Below are 17,369 nucleotides of genomic sequence, written 5' to 3'. Positions count from 1 at the left end.
AGCAAATAATACCTGCTCCTAGCATTAGCATTCTAGTGGAAAGATACAAAGGTGAAAATTTAGATGAAAATAGACACTGATCCCTCTTGTAAACAATCAGTCCTTTAGAAAACATCTTGGGAAAGATCCTTAAAAGCTCTATAAACTCTAACTGTTATAATGACAAGGATGCATAAAACATTAATTCTAAATGATATAAAACAGTCAAACATTCACCATACTGCTTTCATTTTCAGGAGCATCTTTTTGGCTATCATTATTCCATCGAAGAACAAAAAGTTAGTATCAGCAACCTACTAAGGACTACTTATTTTTCCCGTGGGAAAATGTCTTTACCAATATTACAACCAGAAGTGGCATCCAACTTGTTCAGAACCTTTGATATAATAAATACAATAGAATCTGAAAATAAACACCTGTACCCTCAGAGTATGGTAACACTTCTTTTCTTTGCCATCTCATGAATAATCAGGTTCACCTTTAGTCCACTTATAAGGGCTGTTATGTATATCTCTGGAGTTAATTTTGACTGATCCTGAATACAATTGTCTCTCAAGATTTCCTTTCCTTCTGCTGAGTATTCACTCGTGAGTACTTGTAAATGTAAATATGGTACCACATGGATGAAAGATGACCACAGTTTACTACTCCTCACTTCAAGATATGGAGTCTATTTCCCCTCCCCTCCAATCTGACCTGGACTTGTGGCTTGCTTTGACCAATTAAAAATACAGTGAAAGTGATGTTGCTCCAGTTAGCATTTGCTCTTATTGTCTTAAAGCTAGACACTGTGCTGTGAGGCAGCTTGAACTAGACTGCGGCATGATGAGAGTCCATACTGAGATGACAAAGACTCTTTTGTTGACCAAAGTTGAGTCAGACTCCTCAGAGTCCTCTTGCTGATTGGACTCTAATCTCGGGTTCTGTCCTTGGTCTGCTTAGTTTAGTTTTAGTAAGAATCATGCTGAGTCAGTTTATCAAGAATATTCCATGCTTGGTCTTTTATTGCCCAGGCTGCCTTCAGCAAGAATCCTATCAAGTTGGTTTAGCCAGTGTCTCGACCGCTGATGTTTCCTCTCAGTGATTTTTCCATCCATTGACCCCGCAACCCTGCTCTGTGGCTATAAATTCCTACTTTTCTTGCTGTATTTGGAGTTGAGCCCAATCTCTCTCCCCATGTAGTAGTCCCCCTGAATAAAGTCTGCCTAACCATCTTATAGGGCTTCCCCGGTGGCCCAAACGGTAAAAAATCCGCCTGCAATACAGAAGACCTGGGTTCGATCCCTGGGTTGGGAAGATCCCCTGGAGAAGGGAACAGCTACCCATTCCAGTATTCTTGCCTGGGAAATCCCATGGACAGAGGAGCCTGGCAGGCTACAGTCCACAGGGATGAAAGGAGTCGGACATGACTGAGCCACTAACATAGCCATCTTAAACAAGTTTCAGGAATACATCCTCCTTTAACAAAAGATCCTTGACAACTGGAAGAAAAGGAACAATCTTTGACGTTTCAGCCTCAGCCAAGCTTCTGGGTCAAAGGTTCTCAGCCTGAGCAATTTTACCCTGCATTTTTGGTTGTCCCTTCTAGCATTGAGTAGGTAGAGGCCAAAGATGCAGCTAAAATCCTGCAATGTACAGGATAACCTCCACCACGAAGAATTATCTAGCTCCAAATGTAATGCCAAACTTGAGAAATCCTATCCTAGCTGCAGGCAGCCGTAGAAGTCACCATAGCTTCACCATATAAAGCAGATCGCCCAGATGAGCCCAGCCAGCTCACAGAATTGTAAGAAGTAGTACACAGCTGCTGTTCTAGGGGGAGGTACTTTTGTTAAACAGCTGAAGAGGGGAAGGGAAGGAGTCACAACTTGCGATGTTTGCACCTGCCCAAGGTGCTCCTACCATGGCCGAGTTTAGGCTACCAACATGAGCCATTGGATACGAGGCTAGAAAGGAGTGTGACAACTGGCTCTTTGAGTCACTAGGACTTGATTACACTGTTATAGGCAACTGAGGCAACATCTCATGTCCAATGTCTCTTTAGATCTGAATTCTCGGCATAGGCTTTCCCCACGCTCCGTTGACTGCCTAGTCAGTTCTCTCTACTCACGTACAGTCTGTGATCACATTTCTGTTGGAAACGTCTTTAAATGGGAGACACTGATTCTAGTCTTTCTGACTTGAGCCATTTTTTACACCATTAAAACTGTCAAATTGGGTTTAGTCAAGAGGCTCTCACAGAGGATCACAGCATAGACTTTACTACAGAGTAATCCCACTGCACTCTAATCTGTAGTACTCAGGCGAATGGTCTCATTTGGAATACAACACTGTGCTCTCTCAACTGTGGGTTTTCTTTGTGAAACATGTCTGCCGAACAATAACTCGAGGAACCAGACAAAAATGGAAGCAAGGTGGGGAGATGACCATCTAGGCTGGCTTTGGGCCCATGATAAATCACGATTTTGTTAAAAAAATAAAATAAAAATTTTCTTCCAGATAGATGGCATTTCTTCTACAATATAAGCCCAAAATATTATTTCCTAGAGCAGCCATTTCTTGAGTTTCAGGGTGGATACTGGATTTAGGTTCTATTAAGAGTTATTATAGGGCTTCCCTAATGGCTCAGCAGTAAAGACTATGCATGCAATGTAGGAGACGTGGGTTCAATCCCTGAGTCAGGAAGATCTTCTAGAGAACGAAATGGCAACCCATTCCAGTATTCTCGCCTGGGAAATTTCATGGCCAGAGAAGCCTGGCGGGCTACAGTTCATGGGGTCACTACAGTCAGACACGAGTTAGCGACTAAACCACCACCACCAAGAGTTGTTACAGTTGTGTGGTTAGGAGACAATTCCTGGAGCCAAATTTCTCAGATTTCAGGCTTGGCTTACTGTGTGACCTAGGACAACTTGTTTGTGAAATAGAAATAATAATAGTATCTATTTCAGAGTTAAGGTAGACAACATTTGTGTAGTTCCTAGCATATAGTAAGTTCTCAATACATAATAGCCATCATCACTTTTATTAGCAGAAGCATTTAAAGTCTGCATTCATTGTTGCTACTCAAACACCCTCCTTTTAACTGAAAATGCGATTTAACTTTCACTTCAACTGTAAACAAGTTTTTTTTTCTACAAGCAGCACTGGTTCTAGGTCAAGGATAAACTGTTTTCAGCACACAACTTTAGTCTCATCCAAGAACAAACCACACCCTACTTCCTGTTGTGTGCAAATACGGGTACTTTAAAGGGAGAGTCAAAACCAGGGACCCATGCAGATGCTAAGATTGCAACAGAGCGCACTCTGGTGTACACAGTTGGAAACCAGAAAGGGAGCTGTAAGAAGCAACGCTTTCTTTGCCCAAGTTTGAAGTTGATTTGTGTGGGTATAAGAAGTTATAACAAGTTACTAGATAAAAAATAATACAATGAAAATAGTATTTTTGGAAGAATAGTCTGACAGTAACATTCAGGACTGACAGGATAGAAAAAGTGGTGACTCAGAAGCCAGAAGAAAATCTACTGTACCATTTTGGGGATGAGATCATGAGAGTTTGGGATTAGGAGGTCAACAGCGGAACCCAGAGGAAAGGATGTACATGACAGACATTTTGAAGGAAGAAATCATAGATTCTAAAGACAAAAGTCTTTGATCTTAAAGAAAGGCAGTCTCATCAATATCTTATTTGGTTTAGATTGATACCATGAATTCCAATACTCATTAATAAATTTGTAGCATATTCTACTCTGGGAAAGTCCATAAGGGTAAAAAAGAACCATATTACCATATTGTTTTGTTTGCTTTTAAAGATCAAAATTATTTCATTACTAATCAAGATTTGAAAGTTCTACGTAACATTGGGCATTTTGCCATTGAAAGATGCTGCTCAGTGAGCTAGATGTCTTTTGTACCAATTCTGGATTAAATCAATAATCCCAATAATCCCAATTTCTCAAGACATTTTTAAGTTTCAGTCTGAGATGACAAAAGTGCCAGACATTTCCTGCTCAGCCTTCTAGGTGATTCTATTTCTCAACCTCGTATCCAGAGAAGTAGATTTAACTACTCAACATGTATTTTTCTGGTACCAATTTTATGCAAAGCCCTGTTATAGATGGATAGCAAGACTGTTCATTTATAAGTGACAAAAGTGTCATCACCATAGTATGAACAGGTAAAACAGAAGGAACTTTGGATTTAGTTCATCTAATTTATCTTTGACTCATATACGATATATCTTCTGCCTTTTGTCTATAGGTGACAATTTGATTCACAGTCTTTTCCCTTTATCTTACCACATGGCTGTTTAGCCATGGATCAAATTACCAGATGATTCTTTTCTATAATGGCAACTTAATTGTCTTTATTTTAAATATGTTTACTGAACATATAATGAAGGTTTGTGCCAGATCCAACTGCAGTGATGAAGAAACAAACCCAGTCCACTCTCAGGGGAGCTCAGAGCCTGATGAGATACCTACAGATACTGTCTCCATTCTTGTGTTTTTCTTCAAAAGGTCTTACAGAGAACAAAGAGATGTGCAACAAAAGAAAATGAAGTATATCAGCAGAAAATAAGAAAGACGCAAAGGGAAAGCAATGATGGAATCATACAACAGAGGTGGACTAATACACAAAATAAATACAATGAAGGCCTACATGTGTTTGCTAAGGATCCACCAGGAATCTGGCTCTAATTTTTTGGCAACCTCTGTAAAAGAAGAAACACAATGCACAGGCTCCACCAGATAAAAGCAACCAACTGCTCAGGAAAAATATACCTAATCCTGATATAAGGCCAAACAAAAAAACCCTCAAGGATCCTTCAAATGCAACACTATTGATATCCTGAAGAGCATCCTCAATAATATCCTCACAGCCAAAGAGTAGGTCTATTTCTTACAACACTAAGTGTGTGCTGATGGCTTATCCTCAAAGTCCAGTTCGGTAAAAGCAATTTTGCAGGGGTTCACTTAAGCAGAAAAATTCATTATAATGTGATAGAAATATGCGTAAAGTGCTATAGAAGAACAGAGGGGACACAACTGCAATTTCATTATTCAAACTACTGGAGCAGTTTGAGGAGGAATCACTCTCATCATTGAGGAGAGATTCTGGGAACTGCAATTTCCAAAGGAAATATGCAAGTATTTTGCAAATACTTAACCTTCTTAACCTTCATTATGGATGGAATATTGTTTTAAAAGGCCATTCTCATCATGGTAAAATTCACATTAAAAAAATCAAAACACTGGAACTTCCCTGGTGGTCCAGTAGTTAAGAATCAGCCATCCAATGCAGGGGATTCGGGTTCAGTCCCTGGTCGGGGAACTAAGATCCCACATGCCATAGGGCTACTGAGTCCAAGTACCACACCAAGACCTGATGCAGCCAAAAATAAATAAATAATTGTTTTTAAAAATCAAAACACACCTTCAATTGAAAGATTCTCATTTTCTCTGTAGTGTACATATCTCAGTTCACCTGGAATATTAAATATAATGAATAATAAATTTAGAATAAAGGAGTCTACTAATATGAGATGTGGATGCCCACAGAATCAATGAGAGGTTAGCATTAAATCAAGTTTATAGTAGGCTCCTTCAGAAATCCAAGACCACAGAGCAAAAGGAGTTTGGGAGATAAGTTCTGATTCCATGCTAACCTGCATTTTAAAAAAAATGATAGGGTCATGAGTTTGATTTCCACCTGATACTAGAAAAAGAAACAGCAAACAGAAAAGGAAGTTATCAATATAAAAGAAAGAATTAATACATCTGGTATCAAAGAGTCTTCAATTTCTAAGCAAATTCAATAAAAAGGGGTGACAAGATTTGTCTTGAAGGGAAAGGAAAGAAAAAAGAATGCAGAAGCTTTTATGGTTGTTTTTATGAAAATAGTATTTCTCTTCAGTATTCAAACCGGTGTGAAAGGGAAGTAGTATTTTCCAGCCCTTTGTACCATGACTAGCTTTCTCATCAACAGGTACTGGGCAGACTGGGTGAACCAGACAAGTGAGAGGCAGAAAGACCTCCATAGCAAGGTGATTGGGACGAACAGAACAAAAAGTAAAGTGAAAGTGAAAGTCGCTCAGTAATGTCCAACTTGTTGTGACCCAATGGACTATACATATGGACCACAGAATGGACCCATAGAATTCTCCAGGCCAGAATACTGGAATGGGCAGCCTTTCCCAAATCTCTGCAGATAAAAATAAGCAAAACAATAAAGATTGGCACAGATGAGAAATCTACTTGCCCACCACCAGTCAGAGAGCACTGGGAACCGTTTGCATTGATTCTATTATTTCCTAGTACCTTTGATTGGCTGCCGAGATTACAAAATGATATTTAAGATCTGCACGCAGCAGTGCTTTTAGATACTAAGGTTGACAAATTTGTGTGTGTGACAGAAATAAAAATTGAGTATTTCAAATCCATCTGCCACCCTGTAAAGAGGGTGGATCGTTCAGCTTAAGGATCTTTTGTCTGTTGAGCACAAATGAAGTCATCCTTGGTACTACACACACTTGGAGACTGTATTAAGTGAGGGTGAGGAGGTGGGGTGATAAGATATATTTCTGTGCAGAGGGAAGGGAAAGGTGGGTGGGGAGGAAACCAAGAAGGGGAGCAAGATGGAGGTGTTATGCAAGGGAGAGAAAAGGAAAGTCAGGGAGCCAGAGACGCATCAGTTGTGGGGACAGAAGGGAGTAGATCTGGGGGAGAAACAAGATTTGAGGGAGAAGACTTGCCTCTTAACAAGGAAATGACTTGCCCCGTAACAATCCGCCCCAGTCTCCATATACACACAAGACACAATATAAAACCTCCTGTACAGTTATCAGCCTCTAAACACTGGCTTCTGGGGTGGATTTCCTTTGGGGGAACCAACAGTCGTGTTTGATCCTACTTCACAGCTGGAGTGAGGCAAGAGCAGAAGGGGCCCTGAGAGGACAGGCACATCCATCCCAGATGTCTTCCTAACTCTGCGACGGACCAGTAAAAATCACTGAAAAGTTGCAGCCATCTTTCTGTCCCCCTCACTTTCCCCACTTCATCCATGGAGAGTCCAGACGCTGTGGATTCTGCCTCTCCCGGTCTCCCATCAGTAAACGCCCTTCCTTTCTATCCCAGCCGCCATTTCCGCTGTCTGACCTGCGCCGACTTCCGGAAGGGTGCCATCTCTCCCAGCCCTCAGTACCCGCCGCACTTTTCTGCATTTCACTTATCCCTTAGATCTGTTCTAAATTATTTTTTTAATCCTTTACGAACATACAGACTCCCTGAGTGCAGTGACAGCTCTATGAGGACTGCTTTCTCCTCAACTTTATAGATTTGACAATTTTAGGAAATCTTTGTGAAAGCAAAGGAGCGAGAAGGAAAAGGGAATGAAGAGGACAGTGGAAAGGGATGGAATAAAATGAAAGGAGAGAGAAGGAAGAATGTGAAGAAATTCAGTAGCATCTTTTTATCCGGGGCTTATAATAGGTCTTCGGTACTAGTTTAATTGTTTTTCTTCTCAAAACAAGCTTTTTCATACTTTTTCTTTTTTTCATAACTGCATCCCTATTTTATTTGGAGTTGGTAAACCACACGTTTATACATATTCAAATATCAGTGTTTAGCCCCATATTTTCCTCTTACTCCAATACCTCTTCTACTTTGATTTGCTGTACAATCAATGTTCTTTATTCTTAAGATAGAAGGGTGGGTGGTTTAGTCACTAAGTCATGTCCGACTCTTGCACCCCACGGACTGTGTGCAGCCCTCTAGCCTCTTCTGTTCATGGAATTTTCCAGGCAAGAATACTGGAATGGGTTGCTATTTACTTCTCCAGAGGAGCTTCCTGATCCAGGGATCCAGCGGAATCTCCTGAATTGCAGGCAGGTTCCTTACTGACTGAGCCACCAGTAGAAAAATAGACTAAATAGCTTAGAGACTGTTCAAAATAATTTTACAATGTACTTCATTTATTTTTCCTGAGTATTGGAGGTATTTCATGAGGGCCAGTATGTTATATTTCTAAAACGATTATTTTTCTCATTTCTGTGGCTCAGAAATATCTGACAAGAACCTGCAGCTGCTCTGGTTATAGTCTCAGACTGTGATTCCCCAGCCAAGTGCAGGGACAATGGCTATCTATTAATATCCCATGCCAGCTGTTACTGCAACATGTGGGATGCCGAGGCATTGGGGAGAAAGACTCAATTTTATCTGTGGCCTTCCCTTACATTTTTGGTAAGGAATAAACTTTGCTATCAGTTTTGAAATAGCTTCTAATAAGTTAAAAGAAATACATTATGTTTTATGTAATATATTTTTCATCTGGAAGCTCCAATGATAGATCTTTTTGGCTATCCTAATGTCTGCAGTAGACACAGGACACAGTATGCAAAAGTTATTGGTGAAATGATGTATATATGTTGGTTTCACTCTAGTCTGCCACGGAAATCAATCCACCATTAAAGTACCCCATCTTCCGGTATAAGTGAACATAATGAACAGGTAAAACATGAAACAGAAGAATATATTGGCAGCTAAGATATAAGAGGACCAAGGGAATATGTGTAAAAGGAATCCAAGACAATAAATATGAGTGATACTTCAGGTTTTAAAACTAAGGAACTCAGAATATAGCAAGAGGGTCTCCAGCTTGCAATTAGGCCATATTCACCATTCTCTCAGTTGTAAGTTAATGCCTCATTCATAAATGCTTGATGAATTATCATCTAAAATCAGAAAGGTGGCAGAAACCAAGGCATTCTGTGTCAAATTTATTTTATCCAAAGTCGTATAATCTTTTAAAAAAGTATATTAATATTTTAAATTATTTATTTGTCTTTTTGCTTTGTGCAGGCTTTCTCTAGTTGTGGAGAGCAGGAGCTACTTATTGTAGTTCAGGGGCTTCTCATTGCTGTGGCTTCTCTTGTTGCTGAGCACAGGCTCTAGGCATGCTGGCTTCAGTAGCTGCAGCATGCAGACTCAGTAGTTATAGCTCATGGGCTTAGTTGCTCCGAGGCATGTGAAATCTTCCCAAACCAGAGATCAAACCCCGGTGTTCTGACTTGGCAGAATGATTCTTACCCATTGCTCCAGCAGGGAAGTCCCCAAATCATATAATCTTATATTGGGAGGAGACTTTGCAATCTAAGCTCTTACTGAGCCCTGGAATTCCTTCTACTATGTCCTGAAGCAGATGATCATTTAGCCTTAGGCCAACTCCAAACTTGCTTCATTTTTAGCCTTAACTTGAAATCTTCCCAAGACAGTGAGCGAAGGCAGACTCCTTACTGGACATTTTTGTTTCCCAGAAAGTTCCTTTGTATGTTGTGGTGAATCTTGCATACTTATAATTTTTCTCCATTGATCATAGTTTTGCTGTCTGGAAGATTCTATGTTATAATTTGTGGAAAAATCTTTGAGTAGCTAGAGTGACAATTTAAGATATCCTAGGCCTGAAGAGTACAGAATTAAGAGGGATGAAATAAAATACATATGTATATATCCAGTAGTGCCTTTTGAATCAAAGTGAATAGCATAACTCATTATTCCAACTTACATTCAAGGCATATAGTGTATGGAGTTAAAATTTAAGTGTCGACTCAATGGTAAAGAATCCACCTGCAATGTAGGAGACTCGGGATTGATCCCTGGGTTGGGAAGATCCCCTGGAGAAGGAAATGGCAACCCACTCCAGTATTCTTGCCTGGAAAATCCTATGGACAGAGGAGCCTGGGCTCCTCCATATGGGCTACAGTCCATATGGTTCCAAGAGTTGGACCCAACTTCGTAACTAAACCACCACCACTACCCCCAATACAATGCTACACTCTCTGTAACTAGATTCAGCTGTCATCACTCAATGATTTCTTACACTGTCCCAATTTCTGTAGTCTCTCCAGCTTACAACCAAGCAGATGAAAGGCTTTGGGAATAGGAAACAAAGGGAAATAATTTTTCCAAGAATTTTTTTCCTTAAAAAAATATTAGGGAATGGCATTTATTTTTGTTTAATTCTTAGCCCAATAAACTTGATGTTAAAATTTGTCACATGAAATCAGAGAGGCCTTGGGAGACATCTGCATCACTTCAGCCTCAGGCAAAACTTTAGACTTTACAAACAACACCCTGAAACTCTTACCACTTCCCCTGCATCTGAGGTTAAAAGCAAGTGCTTGCCCTCATTACTCTGGTTAAGATCTTATCTTCTGTTGTTTTTCTTCCTCTGATAGGCTGCCCTGGGCATAAGAGAAAAGAGCTTTGATATTTGCTTTCCTTCAGGCTCAAACTAGAAGAAGACCATCAGGAAAATACAGTCACACACACAGAGATACACATGCACACATACAAAGCATTAGTCTACTGCATTTCTAACACTCCTTTCTCGTTTGTGATGGGTAACTCACAATGTCCTCTAACTGCTTTGGGTTTTTATAACCATAACTTCACAAAGAAGTTTGCTTACTTCAAGTAATTAATTTTTTCTTCCTCTAAACAAATTTTGAAAGGGATATATTTTCAACACTGTAGATTAGTTCTCTCATAGGTTACTAATATGATAAATTCCTTTTGAACAACAACGGAGCGTGTATTTCTATCACATGCTTCAAAGAATAGAGCAGGCTGAGTTCTAGAAAGCTGGAATACTTTCTAGAAATGGACACAGTTTTGAAACCAAAAGGCCAAAAACCCCAGATTATGCTGGGAAACTTTGAGATGTTTAAAAATCATTAGAGTTGGCAGAATAAAGAAATACTTATTTAAATGCAAAAGAGTTTTTTCTTTTTACCTTTTTAAGGTCAGTGAAAGAAGCTTCTCACAATTTTACAACTGTTAAAAAATTAAACTATGTATCATCTACTTTCACAACTATTTACCCAATTTAATCTTCAAAACAAGCCTGGAGGCATTACTGTCCACATGTTTGCAAATAAGGAAACAGGCTGAAGGAGGAAGAGCTGAGACACACTCAGTATTCCAGGAGCCAAACTTGACGTCTCAGAGCCAGATGTGTCCACCACAGCATCACTGTTCCACTGATCTCTGGGTTCACTCTTGTCTGCTACTCCAAATACAAAGGACCCTTGCATTTGCTTTCTAGATAATTACATTCCAAACATCTTTTACTTAGTAAATCTTGAAATTTTTCAAATGGTGCTTTATTCATGGATTGAGTAAACCAGGTCCTTCGCAGGAGATTTCCAAAAATAAAAAATTAATTGGAAGAGATGACCTATGAGTTTTAATTTTAAAACTAGTAATTCTAGTCCTTGGTGGTCCAGTGTTAAGACAATTCCACTGAGGGGGCATAAGTTCCATCTCTGGTTGGGGAGCTAAGATCTTGCATGCCACGTGGTGTTGTGGCCGATAAATAAATAAAATGGTAATTCTGTGAGATTACACACACACACACTCACACACAAAGCAAGAAACATAGACAGGTGTATTAGGGTACTTGAAAGTCCCGTTTTGTGCAGCACAGAGTCTCACCCTTAGACCAATATTAAAATGATCTGAAAATTTTAAAAAATAAACTGTGAGAGCCTCACCCTCAGAGACTATGATTTAATTAGCCTGACCAAGATCTCCCAAATTAGGTTTTTCTTAATCTTCTTAAAAGAACTTCTTTAAAGATCCTTGTATCATTCTAATGTGCGCTCAGGAATAAGGACTACTGGTCTGGGCGTATTGAGGTGTATCTGTGGGAAATTTGGAGAGTGGAAGTTGGGCAGATGGCAGTTCATACTTTCTCTTCTTGAGAGTCAATATTTCTGCTTCTATGAAAGAGATTGCGGGGATAAATGCCACTTGAGGCATCCATTGGTATTAGTCTGGGAAGGCTTTTAAAAGAGACGAGGCTTAAGCAGAATTTTGAAAGAGAATGGAGCATAATTTGATTATAAGAATAGAGGAGCCAAGATTAGGTCAGGGAGTTAGATGTGTAGGCATGTATTATGTTCAGAACCGAAACAGAGCTTTTAACTGAGAACAATTAAGGAATACCAAGAAACCCATCATCAAAATTTTGTTTCTTCTAGGCACTCAATAAATAGTAATTAAACTTCATTGTTATTGAATTGAAATAACCTTAATGGAAGATCATTAAGTGGCTCAGATTAAGTTCTATATTTGTCACTATATCTGTTTAATCCTGGGTCTGCTCTCAGAGATTTAGAAATATTAAGACCCAAGGATCATGCTCTTCACTCTCTCTTCCTACTGCATACTGTCTTTATTTGAATGGAAATGCAATCTATTAGTAATTTCTTATTTTCAGCAGACTAAATGTTACCCTGATCGCACTGAGTGAAAGATAACTCTGATATCATGTAAAATTTCCCAATATCCCCAAACATAGTAGGTAGCTGTTAAGGGTTTTATGTTGATGGTCCTATAACCATTGGGGGAAACGGATTATATTTCAATAAAATATTTTCCCTGAACTTTAAAATCTAATAATACCATTAGAGTTAGTTCCCTTTTAAAAATTGTGAAGTATTTATCATCCTGTTTTAAATATTACTTTTGTTTCCAAGAGAGAGTGTGACCAACTATGGATAGTTTGTGAGATATATAAAGTAGATATTCACTGGCTCGGAGAAGGCAATGGCAACCCACTCCAGTACTCTTGCCTGGAAAATCCCATGGACAGAGGAGCCTGGTAGGCTGCAGTCCATGGGGTCGCTAAGAGTCAGACACGACTGAGTGACTTTACTTTCACTTTCATGCATTGGAGAAGAAAATGTCAACCCACTCCAGTGTTCTTGCCTGGAGAATCCCAGGGACGGGGGAGCCTGGTGGGCTGCCGTCTATGGGGTCACACAGAGTCAGACACGACTGAAGTGACTTAGCAGCAGCATTCACTGGCTAATTAACTGAGAGTGAAATTTTAATGAGACTTGCTCGAAAATCAAGCATGACCTTCCTGAACCATCTTTCCTTGTTGCTGTTGTTGTTTAGTCACTAACTCGTGTCTGACTTTTGCAACCTCATGGACTGCCAACACCTTGATTTTGGACAGGCTTTCCTGTCCTTCACTACCTCCAAGAGTTTGTTCAAACTTATGTCCACTGAGTCAGTGATGACATCCAACCATCTCATCCTCTGTTGCCCTCTTTTCTTCCTGCCCTCAGTTTTTCCCAGTATCAGGGTCTTTCCCTGAGGACCATGCAATCAGTATGTGTAGCTCCAATAGCAAGCATTTATCAGCAGTTGTCATCAATAGGTAGCAAGACATGGCAGGATTAAACAGAGCATCCTTGTCATCTTCCAGTGAAAACATGGAATAAGATATGCTGGACTCATTCATAGGATCTGTGGGAATGGTGTAATGAAATCTTGAAAAATATTGAAAGAGTCACAGTTTGTCTTTGAGGCCACAATCCCTCATAAATTCATTCATTCACCCTTTCATTCGTTCAACAAATACTGAGGCTGCACTAGTGCCAGATGCTGAGTAGGCCAGGCTAGTCTCTGCTCTCCCAGAGTTTATGGGGGAAAACTATCAATAAACAGGCAGACAAATTTAAAATTATAATTAAAAATTGAAAAATAAATACTGTGAAGACAATAAACAGCTGGTTATGTGAGGGACTAATGAGAAGAAACCAGCCCTGCATACAATCAGGAGAAGAAATTAGAGCAGAGAGAAGAGTCTAGGGGCTTCCCAGGTGGCGCGAGTGGTTAAGAACCCACCCGGCAATGCAGGAGACTCGGGTAGTCCACAGGATCACCAAGAGTCGGACACGACGGAAGCAGCATAGGCTGGCACATGGGGCTGGATGGTAAGGCATTCCCTACCAGGTTGTTTGCCCAGGATCTTTTGTTTCTGTTCAACCTGGATCCTCTCTGCTGCTCCATAACACCTTCCGCAGGAGCCAAACCGAGTCAGTGCCTCACTGTCTCCTTTGTGAAAACTCTTCTGTAGCAGATTCAGCCTTGAATTGTGTATATACACACACACACACATGTGTGTGTGTGTATGTGTTTTGTGTGTATGTATTGGGGTGGGGGTGTTGCTAGCATAATTCAGGTTTTTAAATAAAGTTAATTATTTTTTTCTCTGCAGATATAAACTTAATTTTTCAAGAAAACTACATGGAAAATTACTGTTGACTATTGCTCATCTGGAGAGCCCAAACTTACTGACAGTGAGGAACCTAACCTAGTGAGGCCTCTGAATCCTCTGATTTGCTGAATTTGAGGGGTGTTTTGAGGTGGGGTGGGGAATAGGAGTTCTATAGCAAGAGCTTAAAATGCTGTGATATATGTCAACAAGTTAGAGAGTATCTCAAGGAAACCAATGTAAAAAGTCAAAGCTGAGATGGCTACACTTTTTAGCTTTTTAACATTCTCAACCTTTTGAACCCAATATCTATTTTTGATAAACATAAAAAATTCATATACTCTGTTATGGGGTGAATTGTGTCCCCTCCCGCTCCCAAAATATGTTGGATTCCTAATTCTCAGTATCTGCAAAAGTGACATTATTTTAATACAAACAAAATAAAAAGTGTTAGTTGCTCTGTCATGTCCAACTCTGTGTAACACCATGCACTGAAGCCCGCCAGGCTCCTCTGTCCATGGGATTTCCCAGGCAAGAATACTGGAGTGAGTAGCCATTCACTTCTCCAGGGGATCTTCCCAACTCAGTGACCAAACCTAGGTCTCATGCATTGCAGGCAGATTCTTTACCGTCTGAGCCACCTTGCAAATGATCAAATTGAGGTCATTAGGGTGGGCCCTGGTCTAATATGACTATATCCTTATGCATGCTTAGTCACTTCAGTCATGTCTGACTCTTTTGCAGCCCTCTGGACTGTAGCCCACCAGGCTCCTCTGTCCATGGAATTCTCTAGGCAAGAATACTGAAGTGGGTTGCCATGCCCTCCTCCAGGGGATCTTCCTGACCCAGGAATCAAACCTGTGTCTCCTGTATTGCAGGTGGATTCTTTACCACTAGCATCACCTGGGAAGCCCATATCATCGTAATAATGGGAAAATTTGGACACAAACACTGTCACACAAGGTGAATGTCATATGAAGATGAAGGCCAAAATCAGGGTCGTGCATCTGCAAGTCCAGAGAGGAATGGAACAGGTTCTCCATCGAAACAGCCAAACCTGTTGACACTTGATCTTGAACTTCTAGCCTCTAGAACTGCAAGAAAATGATTTCTGTTGCTTTAAGCCACCCAGTTCGTAGTACTTTGTTAAGGCAGCTTTAGCAAGCTAATACACATGACTTTCCATTTTTTAGTTTTTAATTTTTAAATAATGACAGATTCATAGCAATTTATTTTTCCAATTATTTTCAAATCTCAAATAGACTTGTAGGAATGTGTATAGGTTTATTGCAAGCGGCTATTGAATTTAAAAGGTTCAAAACTTCAACAAAGTTAAACAGCGTAGCAACCACAGCTGACTTTTCACATAGGTTCCCAGAATGTTCCCTAATTTGCTAACACATTTTTCAAAAATATGTCTTATTCCCCACTCACTCCTGAAAATTCTGATATTCATCATGGTAGAGAGTTTCTATCCCATATTGACACTGTCATAGTTGAGAATCACTGTTCTAGCTTCTCTAAATTATACAGAAGTAGAGAGGGAAGGCTTGGGTGCCAGTCAGGCCTCGTCTCAATCCCAGAGGAGACCTCCACCAAGATATAGTATTGGGGGGAGGTAATAGAATCCTATAAAATGCCCTCCCTGAAACCTCTACCTGATAACACCCATAAAATACTCCAGTAGCAGGTTGAAACGGACTTCCCAAGTGGCTCAGTGGTAAAGAATCCACCTGCCAATTCAGGAGACACAAGTTCAATCCCTGGGCCAGGAAGATCCCCTAGAGGAGGAAGTGGCAACTCACTCCAGTGTTCTCGCCTGGGAAATCCAAGGACAGAAGATCCTGCGAGGTACAACCTATAGGATCACAAAGAGTCAGACAGACTGAGCACCTGAGCGCGTGCATGCGTGCGTGCACACACACACACACACACACACAGCAGGCTGGACAATTATTCCCACCCTTACGCATGGATATCTGGGAAAGTACCAGCTTAACAGAGGAATGGGAACCAGGAAAACGATGAATGGAAACCAAGGAGACCTTTATATCATCTTGGCCCCAATCCTAATATGTCATGGAATAGGGGGTGAATTTCGTCTTGTCTTGGAACTAAGGTTATAGATAATGTTTCTTGGTTGAGGGGGGCGGTGTCATAACAAAGTACCACAAACCAGGTGACTTAAAACAACATAAATACATTGTCTCAGAATGGAAGCTAGAAGTCCAAAATCAAGGTGTTGGCAGAGCTGGTTTTTTCTGAGGCATCTGAGGGACAATCTGTTCCATGCTGTTCTCTTACCTGCTGGTAATGAGAAGCTTGTAGATACATCCCTTCAATCCTCTCTCTTCATGTGGCATTCTCCCTGTGTGACTGTATCTGTGTCTAAATATCCCCCAGTCGTAAGAACTGTGATATGAATACAAGTCACCTTGGGTTGTGACCTCATCTTAACGTGATCATCTGTGAAGACCCTATTTCCAAATAAGGTCATAGTCACAGGTACTGGAGATTAAAACATCAACGTATTTTAGAGAAAGGATGTAACTCACCTCATAACAGGTATCAACCTGACTCTTCGTACTATGAGAGACTGAAGAACAGCAGTAAAATTTCTCAGATCAGGACCTAATCCCACCGGCTCAACTACTCAACCACTGGCAAGAAGCTCAGATGAGGATGGATACTGTCAGTGGGCTCCCCCTGCTGGAAGAGTCGATGATACACTCAACCTGCTCTCTGGCTGCATTTTTACCTGTGTCTCCAGGTAAAATTAACCAACAATTTTCCTTTCTTGTTCAGTCCTTAGATTCAAGGTTACATTATCCTCATAACATGAATTAGAATATTGATCCCACCTAACTACTCTTTGGAATATTATGTATAAGATGAAAATTATCTGTTCTGTTGCTTGAAGAGTCAGTCAACTTGCTTATAAAACCATTTTTGGCCTTATGATGTTTAGTTTTGTTCACAGGCAGGTTTGTTTGTTTGTTTCTTTTTTTAAAAAAACTATTGATTCTTTTTCTGTGTGTCTGTCTGTGTCTTTATCATTCCCTGCTTTATTTTGATTAAATTTCATTTTATATATTTCCTTTTATACTTCAACTAGTTTGAAAATCTTCCTCTATATTCCTATTATTCTACTTTCACTTTAGTAGTGGTTGTAGTATTAGTCGCCCAGCCGTGTCTGACTCATTGCTACCCCATCGACTGTAGCCCACCAGGCTCCTCTGTCCATGGAATTCTCTAGGCAAGAATACCGAAGTAGACTGCCATTCCCTCCTCCAGGGGATCTT

Source organism: Cervus canadensis, chromosome 33 (assembly GCF_019320065.1).
Source record: "Cervus canadensis isolate Bull #8, Minnesota chromosome 33, ASM1932006v1, whole genome shotgun sequence".
NCBI classification, from domain to species: domain Eukaryota; kingdom Metazoa; phylum Chordata; class Mammalia; order Artiodactyla; family Cervidae; genus Cervus; species Cervus canadensis.
The sequence above is the reverse complement of the archived record's forward strand: the minus strand, read 5'-3'. Positions refer to the sequence as shown.